This window comes from Lathamus discolor, chromosome 6, assembly GCF_037157495.1.
Source record: "Lathamus discolor isolate bLatDis1 chromosome 6, bLatDis1.hap1, whole genome shotgun sequence".
Lineage (NCBI taxonomy): Eukaryota > Metazoa > Chordata > Aves > Psittaciformes > Psittacidae > Lathamus > Lathamus discolor.
The window spans coordinates 6,115,342-6,132,020 of NC_088889.1; the positions used below are offsets into that span (position 1 = coordinate 6,115,342).

The 16,679-nt window shown below is 49.8% G+C and overlaps 1 protein-coding gene across 3 annotated transcripts in view; it reads right to left on the reverse strand.

The window, feature by feature from the left end:
• The window catches only part of TP53I11 (tumor protein p53 inducible protein 11), a 25,861-nt gene extending 9,595 nt beyond the window's left edge, over positions 1 to 16,266 (reverse strand). For all 3 annotated transcript variants that reach the window (XM_065683367.1, XM_065683365.1, XM_065683366.1), the window contains exon 1: positions 16,148 to 16,266. The gene's annotated coding sequence lies outside the window, so the exon portion shown is untranslated. The remainder of the gene's footprint in view (positions 1 to 16,147) is intronic.
• Positions 16,267 to 16,679: the final 413 nt, after the last annotated feature.

A 16,679-nucleotide genomic window follows, 5' to 3' on the forward strand; every position in this document is an offset into this window, starting at 1 on the left:
TTCTTGTTTCCCAGATGAAGGGGATTAAATGCTTCCTAGACCTGGGGAATTACAGTCATTAAGTGATGCCTTGCCTTTTGCCTTTCCCTTTGCCATACATTGCACCTTTCAGCTGCTATTTCAGGCCAAATGACACAAATCTCAGCTTTTTACTCATGTGTCCCCCCAAATGCTGCGGCCCCCATTTGTTTTCATTTCATCTTGGATTAGCTGAACACAAACACGTTTTCCTGTTTGCCACTTCACCCTCCCACACCAAGGCACGAGACACAGCTAATCCAGCCGAAGCAAGCACAGGACTCGAGCACAATCCCATGCCCTAGCCAAGCCTTCCCATGGCTACTCCAGGAAAAGACGATTTACACTCATGGCTAAAGACTTCATGAGTCTTTTGGTAGTCATAAACCAAGGTGCCAGTTATTTTGGCATGGTGCATGCAAGTGTCGTCCTGCTGCCTTGTGAGGGATTTCCCTCTTGCAGGAAAACCCTTCCCGGTGGTTGTCAACACAAGAGCGGACAGTCATGTCTGTGAGTACCCAATATAACCCTTTCTGTAAGCAAAGCCAAGAGGTCTCACTGGGACAGTACAAAGACTGAATTCCAGGACCAAGGATTTAATAAGACCCTCTCAGCAGACCACAGCAAAATGCCTTTTAACTGCTGGAGGCTTTGCAAGTGCTTCTTTGGGACTGCAGAAGGTTTTGCTGGGTTGTGTGGGTTTTTTGCTCTTATTCCACTCAATAACTAAGTCCTGGAAAGGCAGCTCAGAGCCAGATGCAGCAACCAGGGTCTAGAAATGTTGCAGAAGTGGGACAATGGAAAACAACCGCTCAGGAAGAAGGTGGGAGCTGTATCTACTCATGCCTACAGAATCACAGAATCACAGAATCCCAAGGGTTGGAAGGTACCTCAAAAGATCATCTAGTCCAACCCCCCTGCAAGAGCAGGGTAACCTACAGTACATCACACAGGAACTTGTCCAGGCGGGCCTTGAATATCTCCAGCGTAGGAGACTCCACAACCCCCCTGGGCAACCTGTTCCAGTGCTCTGTCACTCTTACAGTAAAGAAGTTCTTCCTGATGTTAACGTGGAACTTCCTATGCTCTAGTTTACACCCATTGCCCCTTGTCCTATCACTGGATATCACTGAAAAAAGCCTAGCTCCATCATCCTGACACCTACCCTTCACATATTTGTAAACATTGATGAGGTCACCCCTCAGTCTCCTCTTTTGCAAGCTAAAGAGACCCAGCTCTCAAGCACAAGGCAAGAAGATCAAAAGGTAACTACTACATAGTAGAAAAGTTTGGATTTACCATGCCTGGAGTTTGCCAACCCAAAGAACTTGTGTGTACTCCAGCCTAGATAATCTACACACAAAATCCACCCCATAAACCAAACTGATGTGTCACAAAAGATTTCCGATATCTTTTACTACAGATCCTGTAGTGCTTTCTCCTCCTGGCAGACCCAGACTCACAAGGTTGGATGCTGAGTGGTTTCTCACCACTGCTGCTGAAACCAGAGACCTGTTGCTGTGGTATTTCTAGCCCAGCGTTTTCTGACCAAAGCTCTCCAGCCCGATCCAGCCCTATTAGGACCACTCCGCGGCCATCCTGCATCCCTCACCTGCCTCAACATAGCTGCTGGGACATGGGGATGACAGTCGCAAGTGAAGGGCTGATGCATGGTACCCAGTAAGGATCCTCACACCCCTGTAAAGGCTCCGGGAACCTATTTGGCCACTCTCCCTCCCCTCCATGCTTTGGAGGGGAACAAAGCAAAGTCCTTCCCAAAGCCTTGCTAGCTGAAGGAATAGTCTAAGCAGCGGCATCCTACTGGCATGGGTCACCAAAGCCCTACCAAGGGATGAGAGACCTGAGGCTTGATGGTCTTGGTAGGGCTTTGGGTGCTGAGTGTGCTGGGTTCCTTCATGATTTTGAGAAGAAAAATGAATAGCTTTAAAGCAAAGAAAGTGTCATTTCTGAAGCAATTAATTCCTAATCATACAATCGCAGCATTGTCTGTATCATTAACGTGACTTGGGTTTTTCAACACGGTGTAGTTTTAATTAAACAAACCTTTAGATATATTTTTCCTCCTCATTTGTAACACATTATTTTTTTCTTATTAGTGGCAAAGAATAAATTAACCGTGTAATCAGTGACTATTACTTGGTCACTTCTGGAAGGGTTATTGCCAGGTAGTTTGTATGCAGTGGCTGGAGAATGGTTATGAAATAACAATGGTTATGAAATAAGCATTTCAAGACACCGGCACAGGGTGCCCAGAGAAGCTGTGGCTGCCCCATCCCTGGCAGTGTTCAAGGCCAGGCTGGACGGGGCTTGGAGCAACCTGCTCTAGTGGAAGGTGCCCATGGCAAGGGTTGGAACTGGATGAGCCTTAAGGTCCTTTCCAACCCAAACCCACTGATTCTTGCTAGGAAAAGCTGCTGCCCGCACCTCCTGCTCTGTCCTCATGATCAGAAATGGCAAAGGAAGGGAAGATGAGACAGGTGAAAAAGAAAACAAAAAGGAAGCAGAGAAAAGAAAGGGAGAAAAGAAAAACAAACCAAAACATCGTCATATCTAGAGAAGCTGTCCTTAGGGCAAGAAGCAAAGGAAGGTGATGGAGGCTGAAGGGGGCAGGCACCCCATGACTCACCAGTGAGGACAGCAATGAACACCTCTGTGATTACAGGGGCAGTTTTGCAACTCTAATCATGGGCCAAAAGATCAAAATTTGCCTTCATCAGCTGTCTCGCCAGTTACTTTCAGGGCAGGAGTTTGGAAATTCACCCACATCATCATTAACACTGCTCTCCCCTTAAGAGCTCTCACTAATTTGTGGTAAACCACTGGCCAAGAGCCAGGACAACACAGGCCAGATGCAAATGCCAACAAAACAATCACTGAAGGCCATTCTGGTACATAAACCCATGCTCCTACTGTTCTATGCACAGCTATGGTTATGGCCTCACAGCCAGTCCCACCTCTCATTACCCCCATCTTCCAGAGAAAGAGCCACTCTAACAAATAGTGAATAGTAATGAATGAGGAGCTAATGAATGCACTGGTGTGAATTCAATGACATTCAGATACAAGATGCCAAGGATTTGAAAACATTATACTTACATTATCCTGACACAATGACAATTTAGAGGATGTTTTCTATTAGCCCGTGTGTTTCCAAAGGGGAACCTTCACCTCCTCTTTCTCCCAGAGATTCTGTTTTCCTTAATCCTGTTTCTGAGCATCCCAGGGGCTGCGCAGATCAATCACCATAAACAGTCAATTCCCACTGCCTGTCACAGCAATCAGTGATGGGCAGAGCCTATGTGCAGTTGAAAGAGGTGCTTTCTTCCTCCAAAATCCCTTTTCATCGCAGGCTCCTTTCAGTATCTGTTCCCTCGCTCAGCTGTTCAGCATACTGCACTCAATGCTGATAGCTACTGCTTAGTGGTGCAAAGAAACCTCACTGGTGCCACAGTAATCATAGCTCAATCTCTCCCCACCTCCACAGCTCTTCCCCCAGCATCTCTGTTTCCCTCCCAGTGTCTGGAGTGAAGAGGAGCTCTGCAGCACAGGAGAGAGGAGATTCAGCCACATACATGATGCTGCAGCAGCCAGAGCTGTGCACCCACATTGGGATGCTTACAGCTCCCAAGAGGGGAGCCAGACCCCAGTCCTGCAGGCACCTCAAGTTGAGCACCTATAGCATCATGAAGCCACTGCCGAAGCAGCATCACTTTCCCTACCTCCCACATGGTTTGGGTTGGAAGGGACCTTAAAGATCATCCAGTTCCAGCTCCCTGCCATAGGCAAAGACACCTACATCAGGCTGCTCAAAACCTCATTCAACTTGGCCTTGAACACTGCCAGGGATGGGGCATCCACATTGGAAGACTTGGAGCTGGGGTTTCCCTGCAGCACCAAGGCAAACTGTGTGAGGAAGTTAATTAAAGGAAATTAATGATTTCTCCCATGCCAGCACATGGCTTTGCACACTCTGGGCTAGCAAAGCATCTTAAACCAACCCCAGAATAATGTGCAGGTGCTGCTGTGAGGAATATACTGCTACCCATGCCCTGGCTGAGGGGTGTAAGCTCTCTACCCTGGAGAAGAGAAACTTTTCCCAAAGCAGTTTATGCAGGTCAGGAAGCCTCAGAGACCTGCAGGGAATGAAACTTGATCAAGCCAAAAATAACCTGATTCTCAGGCAGTGCGAAACAATCAGCACTCAGCCACCACAGCAGCACAAAGCGGCTGGTACAGTCTGTGCACCCAAGTAAGGGGGACACTTCAGAGTTCTCACCTGTAACAAGCCAGGTACACGGGACTCCCTTCCCACATCAACACCAACAGGAGACATTTCTGTCTCCTGAAAACCCACAAACCCATACAGCAGATATCCTGCTGTCTGGGTTTACACATGAGGAAAATGCAAAGCAAAATCCTTAGGTCAAAGAGCATCTCCACTGGGTGCCTCCCGATCATCTGCAGACAAAACCCAGACCACAAAGAGCACATCCAGAGCTCACCCTGCAGATTAGATATACCCCATGTAGGTTAGACATGCCCCATGGTCAGACATGGCTAGATGCCCTCCAACGCTGTTTGTGAGCCCTGCAGAGCTGCCCATGGCCACAGAGGTGCAAGGTGGCAGCACCCTGTGCCTACAGCAGCTCCAGCAATCACTGAGTCAAGGGATGCAGCCAGCATCACACTAAGCAGGGGACAATGAAGCCTCTACTGCCTGATGGGGAGGAAAAGAGTTAAATTGTGTTGCTTACTCTGTTTGCACTGCAGGCATAAGAGGACATCCAAAGCCTGCTCAGCCTTTCCCATGCATCCTGAACTCTCCCTAGTGCCTGATTTAGAGCTTCATCCCTTGCGCAGCCTTAGCCCCTGCATCCTCCTCCACACTGCTCTATTCCCACTGCCCTCAAGCACTGCAGCTCCTGCCCGCAAGCTCCCCATGGCCATAAAAACATCCTGCCCCAAGAAAGCACCTCTACTGGGACCAAGGCACAGCATCTGGGAGGTATGGCCCCAGCTCAAGGATATTAATGCCCATAGGTTTCACATTTCCTTCTGCAGGGACCACAGGAAAGTTCCTTCCCGTGTCACAGGACGTGTTATATAGCAATCAAAACCTGCAAAGTGCTTGGTTTCCCCAGAACAAGGCAGAATAAACTGTGTTGCTTTACTAGCTTCTCAAAGGGGAGCTATAATTAAACACAGCAATCACGCTCCTGCTCACCACCTGCACCAATGCATCAACCCTTCCATGGCAAGCCAGGTCTCCCAGGCTTGACCTGAGGACAGAAATGCTTGTTTGCCACACACTGCACGGCTATGGCCACCAGCACACATGATACCCCATAGGGGTGGATACTTGGCCCCACTGCAGCCTCACTGCATGGGCATGGAGGGCTCCTGACATGGGGTCAAACAGGCTTCACATTTCATCCATCACACATGTGTACATCTGCTGCTTTGGTGGCTCCCATCTGGATTATTTACATACAAGACCGTCCCCTCCATCATCATCATCCTCCCCACTGCTAAAGCTTTCAGATTAGCTGACTGCAGCAATCCGTCTCCCAGTGCCACCCTTGAAGCTGCTCTAGTGGAAGATGCCCCTGCAGGGGGACAGAACTGGATGAGCTTTACGGCCTCTTCCAACCCAAACCATTCTATGGCTTAGCCCGCAGCCCCTCATTGTCCCCACCATCAAGCAGTGAAGTTCCCTAGGGATCTGGGAGGATGGAGCAAAAGGGAAATAAGACAGATTGTGGTCGGGTCCTGTTTGTCTTTAAGGGCATTAAAAGAGAAGAATTCTTCCATTTCCCAGCTGCCTTAGGCAGGTGTTTGTGGGAGACAGTCCCAGAAGCTTAGCAGGCCATCTGTCCTGCAGATGATTGCTACAGGGAAACATTAGAAGAGAAAATAAAACCCATATGCACACATACACACACACACAGAACCACCAAAAATCCCCGAGTAAAGCAACCCTTGCTACTGGAAAAGAGCAGCTTTGAAAAGCCAGGAGAAGCCTTCGACCAAACAGGGGGATATAGGTCAGTTTTACACTAAATCTGATGCAACTCTGCATTTCATCTCTGCCTCACACCTGAGGCATGACACTGCCTCAAGGGAAGTCGTATAGAAAGCAACGCTGGAGCAGGGAAAAGCCCAGACACACAATGCTGACCCACAACACTGCTGAATACTGGATCATCACAGTGCAATGGGGCTTCTTAGGGGGTTGGAACTCTATGATCTTAAGGTCCTTTCCAACCTAAACCATTCTATGATTTTATGATTCTTGGTACTCCTTCCCCCAACAACCTCAAACCTCCCCAGATTTTCTTTCGACCATGTCCCCAAGCATCTGATAACTTCCTTTCACAAACCTAGGAAGCTGGTACCCTTCGTTCCCAACAATCCCTCACCTATATCCCTTTCCATAACTCAAAGGAAAACCATAGGAGATTACAATCTGGGAGATTCAGTCCCCTCAGTGACGCAGGAACACCGTACACTGTCACCGAGGCAGTGATTTCAAAGCCATTCTTAATGGATTCCCCCCTAAAAGAAGATGAACTACACTTCCAGCAACAGTATTTCTATGCTGCAGCCCGGTAACTTACTCAGCACAATGCAACTACTGCAACTTACAAGCTACCAATATGCCTACAACCTTGAAATGGAAGATGAAATGAGGCTGTGCTTCTCCAGCACCCCAAGAGCAGGTTCCCAACCTGTTTCATGGGTGGATTTGCAGCCTCAGCTTGAGAAGAGCTGCTGCAGGAGGCCCCAGCACCATCAGATTCTTTTTTCTTCCATTTCTATAGAAAACAAAGGGTTCCTCTTCTCCCACAGTCTGTCATGATATGACCAGATGTGCAGTCTAGGCTCACACAAAGGGAGGGAAAAAGGGCAGACGAATACATTTGCATTAAGTAGGGAGATTGCCTTTTGGTCTAGCCAGGATATTTCCTGAGTTCCAGGCACACAGGCACTCGCAGGACTCACGCCTCAGCTTGTGTAAGCAGTAAAGTTTGCTTCCATGACACAGATGTCCTGCAAATCAGGCTTGATAGGAAATGGCTCAAGTGACCATCAATCAGCATCCCAGTTGTCACCAACCCCGCGTTGTGAAGCATTCCCATAGTTACATCCTGTAAGAGCATATTAATTGTATATAATTTATAACTAATAATATATTAATAAATCAAGCCTATATTATTTCACTATAAATATACAAGTAAAGGGTATGGTTTGAATCATGTGGACTGACTTTGAGTCCCACTGCACAGTGATGATCTCTTGAGGCTGGTTACTAAAGACAACTCATGCTGCCGGAATAGACAGCATACTTTGGCGTTCACCTATATTTTAGTCTCAGGGGTGAAAAGAGCTACAGGGAGCAGTTTGTTGCAGACTTCCTGCTGGGAGATGCCATTAACAGCCTTGACTTCTGCTTCTAGGTTAACCATTTATTGTGTTAGGAACCAATGTCACCTTTCAACCCTCAGGGACCACCACTCAGACCCATCACTGCAGCTTGGGAACACATCCTTGCATCCTCCCTAAGCAATGTGCCAACGTTAAGCCCTTCTCATTCGTACACAATTACAACTCCAGGTTTATCACTCCCCTGTGGCTCTTTAAGCTCGAAATAAGCACAGGCATGCAGACAAGCTCGGGAAGTTGCTTAGCAAAAACACGATGGAGAAGGCCTCCCAACAAAACACATTCTTCAACCACTTGGTAGTCTATCCCCAAGTGGCAAAAATCTCCCTCTGACACCTTGGAGGTTTCTATAGCAACAGGTTAAGGCTAAAAATGCTAGATGCAAAATTCCCCCATGCTGGGCAAACAGGAGCTGGGGAGGACAGATTTAGAAGGGAAACTTCTAAATAGCTGCTGACAGAGCTAGCACAGGCTCTGCTAATTCATGAGTCGGTGGTGAAAGAACGTAAAAGAAATTCCTAGCAACCTGCTAGCAGTGCAGGTACACAGGGATGTGTCTATGGAGCGCCAGTCTGAAGCATCCCCCAGAGCCACAGCATCCCCCAGAACGAGGAGGAGCCACAAGTATCCTGCAGCGAAGCACTTGGAAGTGGAAAGAGCTGTTTTCAGGAACAGAATTACAGCACAGCATCCAGAATAGGAAGCCTGAAAGCCAAAATACTTGGCTTATAGGATAATAATACTTGGATTATAGGTTTGATAGTGCTGCTGCCCCTCCACGTGGAGACCGGGTCATTTAACTGCTCATACCTCTGGTTTCCCAATTGTATATGGAAAGAAAGCCTACCACCCAGCTGAGTACTCGTGATCAGCAGGTATTTAACATTTCAAAGGTGACTGCCCAAGCACCATATCCCACCAGTGCTGACTGCATGCTTGTGATACCCCGTCCTGCTGAGGAAGGCTATGGACTCCACTGCAGCACTCGGTCCATTACACACACTGTCAGAGGCAGGAGTGCCCTTCCTGGCATTTTCCTGAGTAACAGCCAGCTTAGCATGACATCTATTCTGTATCTGTCTGTATTTTGTACCTATCTGTATTCCCTGCTGGCAGGGGAAAGCACTTTGGAAACATTGGGGTGAACCTCACATCAATATCGCCTTTGCTCCTCCTGGTCAGGCTCAACCCACAGCATAAACCCAAAGCAGCCACAGTGCAGGGCAGTGCAACACAGGGGAGAGGCAATTGAGAACCAGCATGGATCTTCATCCAAACAATCCTGAAGGACCCACAGGCTCTCACCACACACCCCGCAGGAGCTCACACCAACCTGACCTTGCTTTTATTTGCTGCTGAGTCAGGGGAAAGCGCTCTGCGTGCATGAGCGTACGTGTGTGTGCACGCCTGTTTATGCATGAGCTGTCAACCCAGCGCGGATCAACAAGGCTCTCTGAATTCCCCCACCGTGGAGCGTGTGACATTTAATCTCAGCCCTCCTTTTAGGGTTTCATAGTGTGCATTATCAGCAAACAGGGACTCTGCACACACCCCTTAGAAAGCTTTCAGCACAGAAAGGATATAATATCAAGGAGACTGAAAAAGACAATTACTCCCATGCCTGAGATGTTCCCCAGCTTCCACAAAAGGCCACTGCATGTGTCCTGTGAGGATCACACACAGTCTGTCCCCACTCCATAACCAAAGCATTTCATAGGTGGAAAGTGGTGCTTGGAAGCAGCAACTATAATGTGAACCTATAGCTGTCCATACCTCTCTCTTTTTGGCTCCCTGGGGAATAGGCAGGGTGAGCCATCCCCCAGAGGTGTCTATTTTAGGTGTCGTGGTTTAAGCATCATCTTGCAGATAGGATGCATCATCTCCTGCAATGGCTTACCTCTTCCCATAGATAACAGGAGGAGCCTAGATGAGTGAGACTGGGGTTTTGATTGCTTTTATATGGATGGAGAGGGCAGGTTCTTGATCCTCACAGTCAGCTTTTTGGTACCCAATCCTAGGCAAACACTGCACCACTTTTGCTCACCCTCACAATACTGAATCACACTTTGGGATTATAAAAACCCTAGATAGCAAACCACAAGGAAAGGGGCTGCCTTCTCTTCTGCTCGGCATGGAGAAGGTATGTCCTAAAGTGGCTCTTAGTCACGGCCACAGAGGATGCACATCAGCCAAGGGATCTAAAGCAAGGGTTTTCTTATAGCAGAGAGGTGACAAATGGGTGGATGTCAGTGCATGGCATCAATAGCCTTGGTGGTAGGAATAGCCTTGAGAAGAACTGAGAGGTCCCACAGTCATCTAGCCTAGTGATAAGAGAGAAGCCTTAGGAAAGCAGTACCATGGACTAGTCCTTCTCCCTGCCTTTGTTTGACTCCTCAGGGACAAGTAGGCAACAGGAACACCCAGGGAACAAAGCGCTAACAGCAGCAGCACTGGCAAATCAGAGACCCAAGTAACCACAGAAACCAGTTTCCAGATGCCTCATCTCTACGACTGAGGATTATTTAAGGACCTTCCCTTGGTTCCACACTTTTAAGTCTCAGATACTCAGATACAACAAGCTCCAGCACCATAAGCATTACACAGCAGTGTGTATATACACACACATAGTGCTTTGCTGCTGTGCATATCTGTATATATACATGTCCATCAGTAAGCATATAGCTCAGCCTCCTGCTTAAAAGAGCTCATGGCACAGAAGTGTCAGAGTCTAGTCAACACTTTCCCCATTACTTTACCTGTAATGACATTCTGTGCAGCTGTGGCTCTGGGGGTTGCAGGCTTGTCTCTTCTCCCTCATGTTCTTTGCAAACACAAATGACAGGCACTTGGTTTGCATGGTGATGCGATGCAGGGAATAAATTGTCTGCAGGGGATAAGCTCAACTGCTTTATTATACCTCCATCCATCAACCCTCAGTGCATCCTACTTGCCCAGAGATTTAGGCAGCGGACACTGACACAGCTCACAGAAGGGACTTGTTGAGTAAGTGATGTGCAGCACCAGAGGGTTTACCAGCAGGCAACATCACAGTCATACATCCCACTGAACAAACAGTTGCACTGGCAAGGCAATGGGGAAGGAGGGTGGGATGATGCATTATAGGTGCCTGCTCTTCGGAAGCACACCAGATCTTAGAGAGCCCTCACCAGCAATGCTGGTATTAAAAGCAGTTACATTTTATTCTCACTTACCATGAAAACAACCTGGGAATGTGCAGACAGATGGTCTAAAATCTTCAAACCTGTCTGGTGTAGACTTTGACTCCTGACACATTTCCACTTTCTATGAAGCAGTGTTTGGAGCTATTTATTACTATTAAGCAGCTTCTACAGTAACTTATTTCCTAGGCCACAAAGATTTGGGTGAAAAACCAGCACCACTCAGCTCCCCTGGACCCAGTATTGCAGGGTTTGAGTTTTCCTCCTCCCCTCTGTGAGGAAGCAGCTTGCATTGAGCTGGGCTTTTTCAGCCTAGAGAAGAGAGGATTCCAGGGAGACCTTAGAGCAGCTTCCAATACCTAAAGGGGCTACAGGAAACCTGGAGAGGGGCTTTTTACAGGGCCTGTAGTGACAGGACAAGGGGAATGGCTTTAACCTGCCAGAGGGGAGATTGACAGGAGCTCTTTGGCAGAAGCTCTTCCCTGTGAGGGTGCTGAGGCGCTGGCACAGGGTGCCCAGAGAAGCTGTGGCTGCCCCACCCCTGGCAGTGCTCAAGGCCAGGTTGGACACAAGGGCTTGGAGCAAGCTGCTCTAGTGGAAGGTGTCCCTGCCCGTGGCAGGGGGTTGGAACTGGATGGGATTTAAACTCCCTTCCAACACAAACTATTCCGGGATTCTATGATTTCTACCTCCTTGTTGTAACACCAAGCATTTACCAAGAATGATTTGCCAAGCAACTGACATGAAACGTCAACAGAAGGATTCAGAGGGACTTAAAACCACGAACCCTTAAGATACCTAGTTTCCTAAGAGAATAGCTTGCTTCCTGGAACTCCTTTGCTGCTGGCAATATCCCCCCCCATTTCTATAACAGGCTCCTGTTATAGCATGTCTGCACCCAGGCTGTGCCCAAGCCATCGCCCATGTGTCTTGTTACCAGCAATACCATACAGGGACCAGTGAGGATGCTGCCTACATCATAGAATCACAGACTGGCTTGGGTTGGAAGAGACCTTAAAGCTCATCCAGTTCCAACTTCCAGCCACGGACAGGGACACCTTCCACTAGAGCAGCTTGCTCCAAGCCCCTGTGTCCAACCTGGCCTTGAACACTGCCAGGGATGGGGCAGCCACAGCTTCTCTGGGCACCCTGTGCCAGCGCCTCAGCACCCTCACTGGGAAAAGCTTCTGCCTTATATCATCCAACCTTAATCTCCCCCGAGTCAGTTTAAACCCCAGCAAGGGCTGGAGTGATTTTAGGGCTCTAACAGTGGATTCCTGACATATTCTCTGCCAGCTGGAAAAGCTTTTTTAGCCTTTCCACATCCACAAACAACCGGACACCAGAGGTTTGTATTGCACTCGTATAAGATGGCACCACCACGAAAGAGCGCTCCTGCTGCCCTCATGGGTCACTGAATGAAAGTGTACTCAGACAGAAACACCAGCTGAGTCACCCGCAGTAGGGTTTCTCTATAGGTTTGGCTGCTGACACAGCCTCTAACTGTTGACTTTCTCAACCCCGGCAGGATACAGCCGAAAACAAGAGGGCTGCAAGGCTTTGTGCGCTGCTCTGCCTGCACCTGCCTTCCTCCTGCCCCTCTGGGCTGGCAGTTGAAGTCCTGCCTGATTTCAATAAGAAAAGGAGGGATTTCTCCCTCCGAATGCAGCGGCAGGCAGCAGCCAAGGGGATGATGTGCTAATCTCCCTGTGAAACACAGAATCCCTTCAAACAATGAGGTTGGCGGTGGGCAGTGTTATCAGACACTCCTCTGTGTGCATCTCCGGCTACATCAACTCCTACCGCTGATGCCGCTCCCCAGGAGACCGGACTACAGAATCACTCTTTGATTTATTTCTAACTGCTTCTCACCCCATGCTCTCCTTCTTGCCTTTGACTTAAATCGTCTGAACCCGAATCCCTGACAAAAACTCCTAGGAAGCTCTGCAGCAATGGAGCCAGCAACACTCCGGCTTCCATACATTCAGGCTTCTGATTTGGGCCCTATAGGTTCAGAAAGTGAGCACATGGTTCCTTACCAGCAGCATCAACAGAAGCCTCTCACCTTTAGCATTAAACCCATTTTGACTCTTTACTCATTTCCCTGCTTTGGCAGCAAATCTTTCCTCCCTCCTCCCCACAACCACAGTGGTTGTTGGTATAAATCTGGACTAGAGCTTTTTTCCAGACTGTGGATTTGGAAATCCTCCAGGATGTCCAAAATGATGATCCTGTGATACCCTCTAGGCCCTTGGTTTTGCCCTGCAAGATGAACTTGGTAAGGGTCCAACCAAGGCTTGGTAGAGATGGGTCAGGTACAGCCTAGGCAAGGATTTCCCCATCAAAACCAATGCATAAATGTGCTCAGCAAGTCCCTATTTTGCAGACAGAGGGACAGAAGGACATTTAGGGATTTAACTAACTGATGAGGGGGAGAAATGTACCACACAGTGAAGCCCAGAGGGAAACTTTGCTGCTGGGGTTTTAGCTATAGCACTGGCAATAGGTTATCCAGCAAGACCCTGCGCATCTCCCAGCCTCGTTGTCTCCGTCTGTCATCAGGGTCAGTCACACTAACCAGCACCACAGATGGGCACCGAAACACTCCAAGATGCATTAACCCTTGCAGATCACGTAAAGCTTCAAACAGAAGAAAACCCAGAGGGCCAGAGATTCATTTGTCATTTCCCTTTGTGTCTGAACCATTAACGTATCTTTGGTTATAGCTGGGTCTCTCTTTATGAACATCTGTCAGCATCTTGCACAAAACCTCTTCAAACATGGAGTGAGCTCGTGCTAGCGTGCGATCCCCAGACAGAGCCAAACCCCTGTTTTCCAAGGGAAGGCAGGAAGCAATGTGAACACCTGCTCGCCCCTTAAGTATTGTTCTTCCTGGTTTGGAGAAAGTCCCAACATATGTGGGGGCCAGCGCTGGGTCTTTTCCTCCCAAAGCCCGTTTTCACATTCCTACGTCAAAAACACAAAACCCAGAAGATCTGCTTTCTATAAATAATGTCCCAATAGTGCCAAGGTCACCAAACCCTTCCCCCTGGAGCCAGGCCAGGAGCAGAACATAAACAATCTCAACATCTTTCTGGTGCACGTGTGCTGTTTTCTTCCTGTGCAAGGCGAAGGCTTGAAACCAGAAACATAGCACTAGGAAGAAGTACTCCTCCACTTCATGGCCCCATTGGTCTCTTCTCACTTTTGCCAGCCCACAAGAGCACCCAGGTCAATAGGAAGCCTCCTGGGCAGCTCACTCTGCCTGCAACAGAGGGAGATGCTCTTGTGTTCTAACAGCATTTAGCCATTCTCATTAGAAATCTGGAGACCTATTGGATTGGGACCAAACACACATACAGCAAAGAACATGTCACGATGCAAACAGCTCAAAGTGATGCTTGGAACTGGCATGTGAAACCATCCCTCCCAGCCCCAGCCCCTGCTATTGAACACTCTGACCTTCAGAGAGCTGCAGGACAAGTGAACACCAGCTGCAGATGTACTCCGGGCATTTTGCACACTTCAGCACTCGATGCTCAGTGAGAACAATAGGAAAATGTTTCCCTTTGGATCAGGCCCCAGCCTGCAAGCAGCTCCAAATAGACAAAAAGCCTTAGGGCAGAGCATCTCTGTGGTTTATTATCAATGGCCACCACAAGCCCCGCCTTGATGTCCGTCTCTGGAGATGCTCTTGTGCTCCCATCTCTCTACAATAAATCCTCATACAGACCCACAGGCAGAAGGGGTCAGCTTCCCCTGACACTCTATGGCAGACATCACCTCCAGCCTCCTGGCTAGGACAAATCACCTCCCCAGAGAAAAGCCCCCTCGACCTTGCTCTGCACAGCAGACAAAGAGCAAGACCACACGGACACATTCTGAAGCAACCAAGTCCCACTTTGCCATCAGTACCCAGCCCCTGTCTGCTGAGGGCACCAGGACACTGCATGTTCGTGGTGTCCATCATGATATGCGTGCATCAGGTGTATTTATGCAACCCCGCTGGGATATGGTTAGGCCTAGTTGAGGCGCCTTCATGCTGAGTCTTAGATATTGCTTGTTTTTGGGTTTCACTAAAACCTAAGAAAACTTCATCCCAATGGAAACTCCCCTTCCTGAACAGTAACTACTATTTATTCGGTTAAAAAACACTTTCCTCATCCACAGACTGTTATTCAGAAGGTTCTGCTTTAGTGCAAATAGAGTTACTAAGCAAGTTATTTATGCCAAGTCCAGAATAGCCAGTGCTCTTGCATACTCTGTAGTTTCTCATGGCTCAGCTGTACTGGTGGTAGCCCTAATGTCAACAAGGGCTTTGGTTGCTGCCGGCATTTATAACTGCCAGCCTCTGCAGACAGAGGAGATGGATTAAATGGTACCCATTTAAGTACTTGCAGCTCAGGCTTTGCTGGCCCCGTCTCTTGAGAAGGACAGGGACATTGCTCATGTAAGGGAAAGGCTCCACACAGTCCAGTCCTATGCAGTGCAGTGGCAGGGCAAGGAGCACACGCTGAATCATAGAATGATTTGGGTTGGAAAGGACCTTAAGATCATCCAGTTCCAGCCTCTTGCCATGGGCTGCTTCTTCCTCAGCCTCGTTTGCTCAGAGCTGCACTCTTCAGGAAAGCCCTAAAGCTGCTGCTGCTCTAGACAGAGCAATGCACTTGATCAGTAGAGATAAAAGTAGCATCGCATTGTGCAGGGACACAAGAATGCCCAGGCAGGGATGCAGAGCCTGCTGAGAGCTGCCTCTTCTCATCTTCCAGTTCTGTGATGGCTAAACTTGTCCCATCTCCTCTCCCCAGCTCACTCTTGCATCACAGCTCTCATGCAACCCTCTCCCTTCATACCCTTCCAAGTTTTAACCTCTCCCCAGTGGCTAAGCCCTCCCTGAAGCCAGCACTCCCCAGCAGAGCTACAGGGATACATCCCATGGGAGTGCAGCCTGCCAGCCTCCCTTATCCCAGTCCCAGGGGGCCCAGCCATCGAGGCTGACTTCCCCCTCCCCTTTTAGTCTCCCGTTTGGGGACCACAGTCCTTCCTCCTGTGGCTTTTCCCCGAGCAAGCAGTTAAAGGATGAGCACTTCCAGGAACGCAGCGGCATGGGACTCCCTTGGAGTGGAGCGACAGCCACAAAGCTCCCAGCCAAGGCACCCACCCGCACATCACCTCACGGCTACAGCCGCCCCGTGCCGCCGGGTGCCCTGCCACCCTCCCACCGGGATGCAGCGCTCCACCACCTCCTCCTCCTCCTCTACTCATCCCACACGGACCGCGCACGGCCAGGACGGAGAACACAGTCCCGCTGCAGCCGTGCGCGGGCACCACAAGGGCTGCTCCCACCGTCCATCCATCTCTCCACCCATCCTGACACCGGGGAGCCACCTCCGAGGGACACGACGGGGTCCGCGCCCCCGAAACCCCCGAGCCCCCGGTTACGGAGCCCCCGTCGGGCGGCGCGGGGGGACGCGCACGGTACTCACCGCCCTAACTCACGTCCCGCAGGCAGCAACAGCAGCAGCAACAGCAGCGCGGAGGGGTCCCGAGGGCTCGCTGCGGCTACCCCATGGGCGAAGCGATCCAGACTGAGCCCGGCCCCGCTCGGCACCGCCTTTACCGCGCCCGCCCGCCCGCCCCGCCCGGGCCGGCCCCCAGCGGGCGGGACCCGCCGCCGCCACCGCCCGACGGGGCGGCCCCGTTGGGGAGCAGCGGATGCGTGCGCGGCCGGGGATGGGTGCGCGTTACCTGCGGGTTACGCGTCGGAGCAAAGAGCAGCGGCCAAGGGCCGGGGAGGGACGGAGGTGGGGATCAGTCGTTAACGTGGAGCAACGAAAGGCTGGGAAGGAGCCAGAGGGGTGTTCCACCTCCGAGTGTTCAAGGTGTGGGGAAAGAGGGGTTGCCCCAGTCCTTCCCTGCAATACAAACGGGGCTTGGGACATCCTGGTTATGGGCGCATGGTTTTGACCACTGTTACACAATTCCCTGTGATGGACAAAAGAGAATAAACGTGGGCAC